The sequence below is a fragment of the Passer domesticus genome, chromosome 3, assembly GCF_036417665.1.
Source record: "Passer domesticus isolate bPasDom1 chromosome 3, bPasDom1.hap1, whole genome shotgun sequence".
Classification (NCBI taxonomy): Eukaryota; Metazoa; Chordata; class Aves; order Passeriformes; family Passeridae; genus Passer; species Passer domesticus.
Window position 1 is genome coordinate 86377450 of NC_087476.1, and position 7752 is coordinate 86385201.

A 7752-nucleotide genomic window follows, 5' to 3' on the forward strand; every position below is an offset into this window, starting at 1 on the left:
GCTGTCAGGCTGTCTGTGGGTAAATTGACAAGAGAGCACTGCAGTGGAGACACTTTGTGGATGCTTGTAGGAGTTCCTCAAAAAGAAAGAAGTTTTTATCATGACACTCTAGCCTACTGGGAGTACACTAGGGGCTTTGGGGGTTAAATCCCCAAAATAAAATAAGTCTTGGGAAAAAAAAACCAAATGAACACAGACTGTTTGCATATGGATATTCTTGCTTGTGTGTTTTATCCAGAAGCAGGTGAGACTGGAGCTTGGAGAAATGAGGTCCTTTTTCTCTGCCTGCACAGGGAAACCAAGTGGAGAGAGAGAGGAAAGGATGTGATCTGACTGCTTAAGGGGAATTTTCTGTTGTCTGCAGCAATATGCTCCTTTTACTCCTCAACTGCTTCTTTCATATTGTGTCTGTGGATCTGAAGCTGAACAAAGACCTGATGTATGGGCTTGGTTAGTTCAGCCAGATGTCTTCACAGCTGTTTTGTGGCTCCTGAAATGCTTAAAAATGGTTAATTTGAAAGGCAATATCTCATATGTTTCTTGGGTGAGATACACACAGGTTAGAAAACACTCAGGTTTTGTGTGTGGGGACAGGTTCTCCAAATGGTCAGCATTTTCCCAGCAGCACATACCTCATGTGGGTTGGGTATGGGATGCAGAGCACGTGCTCTGGGTGATGGTGGTTGTGCTCTGGGAGCACCTCTGGTCTGGGAACAGCTGAACTTGGATCCACCTCTCCTGTTGTGAGTACAGCCCTGGGAAAGGGAATACATTACACCTATTATTGGCAGTGACTTGAAGGGAAGCCAGGCTATCTCACATGTGAACCTTTGAGGATAAAGGGAAGGCTATTTCATGCAGTCCTGTCTGAAGGACAGCTGCAGCTGCCTGTGCCTGCTACATTACCTAAGAAAAGCTTCTCAAAAAAAAAAAAAAAGGCACCCCAAACCAACACTTTTTGATTTATCTTTTCATAAGCCAAAACTTTAGGGTAAGTGTCAATTCAAGAGAAAGTAAAGGATTCCTCTAAGAAGAATGGTTGAGGTAGTCTGGGACAAGGACCTGGTGGGGAAAGCACTGAGACAGAGATGCTGGGGGGGAAGGAGGACAGTGGCACTGGAATGGTGAACTTAGAGAAAATGGAGGAGCTTGGGAGGGAGCTAAGTGCATTGGGGGAAGACTGAGACTGGAAAAAGAGCTAACATAAGCAAAGAGTCAGCAAGTGAGGGACAGAGAGTAAAGAAACCTGCTCTAGATGGGTCTAGAAAAGAACAGAGCAGAAGGACCTCCGCATGTCCTCTGCAGGGTCTAAAATAGGGTTGAGCCTTTGTCCTCCACTGCCAGAAAGCAGCTGCAGAGCCTGGAGTGAGGCCCTGGGCCTCAGCCTCCTCTGCTTGCTGAATGACACAGGACAGCCCACTGAGCTCCTCTGCAACTGAAGGGAAGAACTCTCCTTTTTGGGTCCCTGCCTCCTGCCAAATCTCACTGAAGTGACTTGCTGCAGGGCCCCACAGGCAAACAGGCACAGCATTTGGGGCCTGGGACTTGGGACATCCAGTGTATGGGAGAAAAGGAAGGTTTGCCTCAAAATCTCCTTATTGAATGAAACGGAGGCTTGGGGGGAAAAAGTGGCATAATGTAATTAAAAAATTCTTCTAATAGACAAGATCGCCTTAATTTCTTCCTCTGGCCACTTTTTGAGTGCTTGACTTTTTAGCCTCAATGCCTTTTGGTGGATATTTGGGGATATAATGTAGCTATGGAATTCCATGCAACAGAAGAGGACAAAAGCTTTTCTCTATTTTGTAAAGTATTCATGGAATTCACAAAAGGATCTCCAGTTGGTAACCTTGTGTCTTGGCCTTTGAATCCTCAGGTGATTATTTTCTAGCATGATGTAATTCCCTTTCAGAAAGGCAAACCCAGACTTTGAACCAGGCAGACAGATTTTGCCTTTCTCTACCCTGATATTTTTTCCAGGTGAATGTTCTTAGAGTGTTTGGCCTTTCCAATTAGACAAAGGAATTACTGAAAATGTAACGCTTCTCAGGGGTTTGATGTCATTCACACTGTGTCATAACATGTCATAAAAGGGCAGTAATTCATGGGGCCCTGCCTGGTGCTACAATGATGTGAACTCCTCTTGCCTGCAAAATGTGTCTGCGGATGATGAAGCTGTTGCAGGCTGGGTGTTTTGGAAAGGGGGCACAGGCAAAAATTTTGATGAGCTTTAACACAGTCCTTATGCTCATTTCTGGCATTCTCATTGTTTTTCCCGGTCTGCTGGCACTTGAATATTTTGTCCTTTAGAAAATGGTCAAAAGCTGGTCCTGGGGCTGAACACCAAGGAATGAGTGTGTAGGCATGACATGGATTGCTGTGTACAGAGTCTTGCCTGTAAATTTCATGGGAATGGATTTTGATGAAGAACTGGCTGACTGGAACAGAGGAGAGGTGGTTTGATCCAGCACATGTGCTTGCTGTATTTAATCAGCTACAATAATTACAGAGAGACTGAACCAAGATCCTTATGGGGTGTTGCTCAGCCAGTCTCTCACACATTGGGAGATGTCCATGGTGAGGTTATGTGGCAGGCAGGAACAAGGGAAACAATGCCCTGTAATCCCACCTCTGCCCACACTTCCACCCACAAGCCTGGCACAGGAAACCTTCCCAGCCATCCAAAAAATTGCCCTGACTTAAATGGGCTGCATTGTTTCCAAAAACTGGCTGAAACATCCTTATTTTTACACAGGATGATTTACATGAACATGGTTGTATAATCCTGCTGTTAAATTCCCCACCAGGACAGCAGCAACCCACATGAAGTCTCAGGCTACAAACATGTGATTGTTTCCATAACCCATTATCCAGAGGGGAAGTAAGGGTTCAACAACAATAACCAGGAAAAGGACCAAGGGCTTAGAGAGAGATCTTGCTGCCTGCCTCCAGCCAGATTCACTGCTCACCAGCCAGCAGCAGCACCAGGCTCATGGTACAGTGATATGCTGTGGGTTAGAGTTATGCTATCTGGCTGTTTCCATACACAGGACAGAGCAAAATTAACTGCATAAAACGGACAGGCATTAAGTCTGCATGTTTTTACAGAAATTATTCTGAAATCCTAGGCGATGCAACAAAACTGGGCTTTCACAGGCAGTTCCTGGTGTCCTTTCCATACTGATTCCTAAGCCTGCTAATTGAAATTATCAGCATGGTTAAAGATCATATGGCTTTGTTGCTGCCCTATAATTTCCAAAAACAGAAATGTAGGGGTACCAAATAAAACTAGATAGGTGTTTGCTCTGACCCAGAATGGTTGTTTTTACTACCATTCTCTGTCTCCTCTCTTGGGAAATGGGGTAATGGCTGTGTCTGCTCTGCAGCTGAGGATGTGGCTGGAGCCATCCCACATGTCACAGGAGGCTTCTGGGACTGGGTAACCCATGCCAGCACTCCTTGTCCCAGGACTTGCCTGTTCTCCTGTATGACCTGTTGGCCTATTTCCAGCCTTATAGACCAATCTCAAGGGAAAATATAAAGCCGGGAGTAGTCCAGATCCTCTCTGATTTATACAAATAACAATACATAACCATATTGCACCAACCTTACCTGAAGGAAAGACAGATTTGTGTCTCTCAGCTGTGATGAGTGACCCCCTCTGCCTCTTGTGAGACTTTTGTGAAAGACTACACTTTCTATAGAAGGGAAAATCTTCTTAAGATTGAAAAATTTTGTGTAACCTTCCCATAGGCTTGCTCTTAGTGTTCTGGGCTTTTAAAAATATGCTCTTAGTTACAAATAAAGAGCTTTATGTCTGATCATTCTTCATTCATTGTTCAAATGCTATCCAAGTTAGCCTCTGTTCCAGTTATGTTAGGAGTTCTAGTTCTCCTAACCATTCTGCTCTAGCCCTTCCCACCACATTTCACTGTTTCAGAGAGAGCACTTGGTCTTTTCCTTCACCTGTCCTGGTGTCGGGGTCCGCTGTTACTTGTCTCTGCCCCAATAAGGGAGAGGTGGTTCTGGGCAGGCCGCACTTCGAAGGACGAGTCTGGACTCTTGAGTTTTCGGTCTTCAATCGTGTTTATTATTTCTTATCTACAAAGTTTTCTGTCTGCCCAGCCGAGGTCTGATCAGCAAGGCAGCCCAAAGCACTCTCCCCCACCCACGGGGCGTCTGTGTCTTTTATAGTGAAAACTACATATAAGATATTTACCTTCTTTTCACCCTTGTTAACAAGTGCACCTTCACCATGAACCAATCCACACGTGCCAACATAATCCTGAACATGGATGCCAAGGCGAAGAAAGAAGAAGGACAGGGCACGCCCAAGTCCCTCCATCTTGGGACTCCTGACCCCCATGTACAGGATTCCAAACCCCCATGTACAGTACTCAAAACCCCCCTGTACAGTGCATTAAAATCTATGTTTCATCCAGTGAATATCATCCCTTCACCATTCAAACTTGAAAATCTCTCATCTCCTCATACACAGGTGGCACTTCCTTAGAAGGGTGAAAGCCAAGCCACCAGACACTTTTGGCAACATTCCAGGACTTCCGAGCCCCCCAAGGGTTGTCTCGGTAGCTCTGGACATCCAGAGGGATGTGCTGAGTTCCCACATCCTGGTGCTGAGAGGGTGGCAAAGTAGCAGTGACTCCTTTCCTGTCCAGTGCACTTGGAACTGGCTGTTCAGAGCCTGCATTAGGAGACTGCCTGTTGAAATGTACCGAAGACATGACCTCCAACACAGCATCAAACTTCAGCTGAAATGTAGGTCTGACAATGTGTCAAAGTACAGTAACATAAATAAGATGTTGGCCATAGATCTTCTGATGACAGGTGTAAGTAAGATGTAAGTAAGTGTGCTTTCTAAAAATAGCCTACATGGAGAAGGTGCTGGCTATTGGAGAGGCTTAAAAACAGGTCATAGATGACCAAAAGAGTAAAATAGTAACATCAGCAACATTCATTGTGCAAATCAAACATTTCAGAGCACTGGACACTTGGGATCAGCTGGGGATGAAGTGACGGTTGTGTGTGATAAATCTTTCTGCAAAGGCAAAATATGGGATGGAAAGTCTAACTGGCTTTACATCTGAAATGCACATCGGTTATCCATTTAATGAAGAGAAGTCATGTTTTATTCCCCCTTTAATTCCATATAAAAGAGGAAGAGTTTCCCCAAGATTTCCCACTTTTCTAGTCTTCCCTTTTGCGACAATCCTTCATTTGCTACTGGCCTGTTCCTGCTCTGGGCAGTGCTGTAGATGTGTTTGCCCAGTGATTACTGTGGGGGAAGATGTGACAAGCTGTCTCGACAGCATGTGCCTCCTCTTTACAGCTAAATCCTACTCTTTCCAGCTACATCCAGGGCAATCCCATGGGTTTTGGTGGCAGGACTGATTGAGTACAGGCTGAGCAGGAGTGATGAGACCCTCTGTCAGGTAGTGCTGCATCTGTGCCAGCTCTGCCCTCACTGCAGAGACCCTGACAGGGCAAACATACCCAAGAAAGACTGCATGAGTGTGCCTGGAGTAACCTGAGAGTTTGAAGGGCCTGGGCTTGTGCAAACCTCTGTTAAAAGCTGCACTGAGTGAAAATAACAGCTGAAGTAGACTAAGAACTGAACAGAACCTGAGAGTATTTGATATGTAATTTTACCTTACAGTGGAAGATATGAGAAGTAGGAGTTCAACATTCAAAATGAATCCCAATAACTCCTTCATACTCCCCAGTGATCTTTGCATAATGAATACTTGAAAAATAGACATGACCATGTTCTGTACATTGCATTCCTCTGTGGTCCTTACTGAATTGATGTGTAATACATAGACCTGCCAGTGGAATGAGTGAATGTATTCCAGTACTGTCTTTTTAAAAGCAATTAGTTTTTTACACAATTTTCATTGCCCATTTTATTTTGCACCCGTATTGAGACGTTGTCTGTAGGCAGTGTAAGGATTCTTCCATTCCCTCTCACACCTCCAGTGAGACCTTCAATCCATGAGAAACTCCAATCAAACCATCTTCTACCTGCTCATATCACTTGTTTCATTGACCAAGAGCAGCAGCATTTCCCCCAGCAAGAAGGGGCTAAACTATTTACTAAAATAAAAAATCCGTCATTATTTAAAATCATAAAAGGAGAAAATAGGACCTACCTTTTTGGAACTGAATGGGTTCTAATATCATTCTTCTAATATGGGTGTGGTATACAAAGAAGGCATGAATGGAGGTTTCTTTTGTGGTCTTTTAGGAATTTCTAGATCAAATAGTGTTGCTTGGCAAGCAGAGAAATAAGTTTCATATTTTTGTAATCACCAGATCTTAAAACTCTGTGATCATCAGCCTTAAAGTCACTGAGGGCTGAGTAAGAATAGATATTGGGTTGCTTTTTTTTAGGGCACAGTAGCATTCTCATTAACTCTTTCAGCGCCCTTCTGCCACACATTAGCTCAAAGTAAATGGTTGCAATGCAGCAAAGAATTTCTGGGCTGACATGTGGTGATTGTGTGCTCTCTGGAGATCACAGACTGTCAGGTGTTTGCTCCCAGTCCTCCACATCTCAGTCTGTCAGGGCAGAACATGTGGGCCCTTCTATAGAGGCTCAATGACTCTGCAGTCACTGTGCTTGTGCTTACAAAGGCGATGAGCTGTGGAGTATTTGTTTCTCGAATGATAAATCTTGCCTGGCTCTGAGGTTCTTCCTGTATATGACAGAATATAGCCATGTTGAGTATATTTGTGTAGATGTCTGTCTGTATGCATAAATTATTCATGTAAAATGGGAGTATTTTGATGTTCCTCCACAGTACAGCCAAGCTACTGTAAAACAAGGCTTGTCTTCTCTACAACACCCTTTGCAGTCTTCTGCAGGCTTAAATAATGTTCCAGGGCATGACAGGGCTGCCTTGGCAGCAATGTACTGTTGGGGTTACTGGGAAAAAAATAATACAACGAAGTGTAAGTAACAGCTGAACTGAGGAGAAAATTTTGTGATGTTTTACACCGACACATTTAGAACAGTGTTGTTAGGGAAGATTCTGCCAGTAGAAGGGTTTTTCTGTTTGCAGTTGTGAGACATCAAATTCATTTATAGTCACTTTAACCACTACTGTAGGAAGCCATGAAATAATGAAGAAATGTTGCTTAATTATTGAGCTGTGAATAATGGTGGTTTTCATACACAGCATGGCCAGCATTTCCCTAGGTGGTAAGCCCATTTCATGGTGCTGCAGCACTATGCTGGAACTTCTGGACAGGTATGAAAGGCTGCAGATAGAACTCTGTGTCCCAGGCACTAAATCTTCAGTGGTGATTTTGCAACAAAGATGTAGAACAAGAAATCTGAGTTTTCTTGAGCTTGCTCACCTGTGCGTTTAGCTAGCAAAACATGAAGTGATGTCTGTTGTATTACTCTTCAGTAGTCAGTGTGAGAAATGAGGGCAGAAGAGGAGGGCCACAAGGGATGGAAGCAGCATCCTGTAGTTTGAATAGCACTGGCCAAATACTGGACCCCTTGTTTCCCCTTCAGCAGGTATTGGAACTTTGGGCCACATTGTGTGTGGGCACAGAGCTAAACTTTCCTTTCTACAGAGTTCAGATGTAGTGAAACAAGGGGAAATACTTCATACAACAGTGGCATGAACCTATCAGATTCCTACATCAGCAGATTGACCGAGTCTTCCTGAAGCTCACCATCAATAAATGCCCATTATCTCTTAGTTTGAAGGAGAAGGAACAACA

The 7752-nt window shown here is 44.1% G+C and overlaps 1 long non-coding RNA gene across 2 annotated transcripts; it reads right to left on the bottom strand.

Moving 5' to 3' along the window:
• Positions 1-356: 356 nt before the first annotated feature.
• Positions 357-1985, bottom strand: LOC135298166 (uncharacterized). 2 transcript variants are annotated; one of them, XR_010360158.1, is made up of 3 exons: positions 1850-1985; positions 633-755; positions 357-490 (listed from the first exon to the last, which is right to left on the bottom strand). It is a non-coding gene; the product is annotated as an uncharacterized LOC135298166 (long non-coding RNA). The 2 variants fall into 2 exon arrangements; XR_010360159.1 differs by having other exon boundaries at positions 392-498.
• Between the last annotated feature and the right edge of the window lie 5767 nt (positions 1986-7752).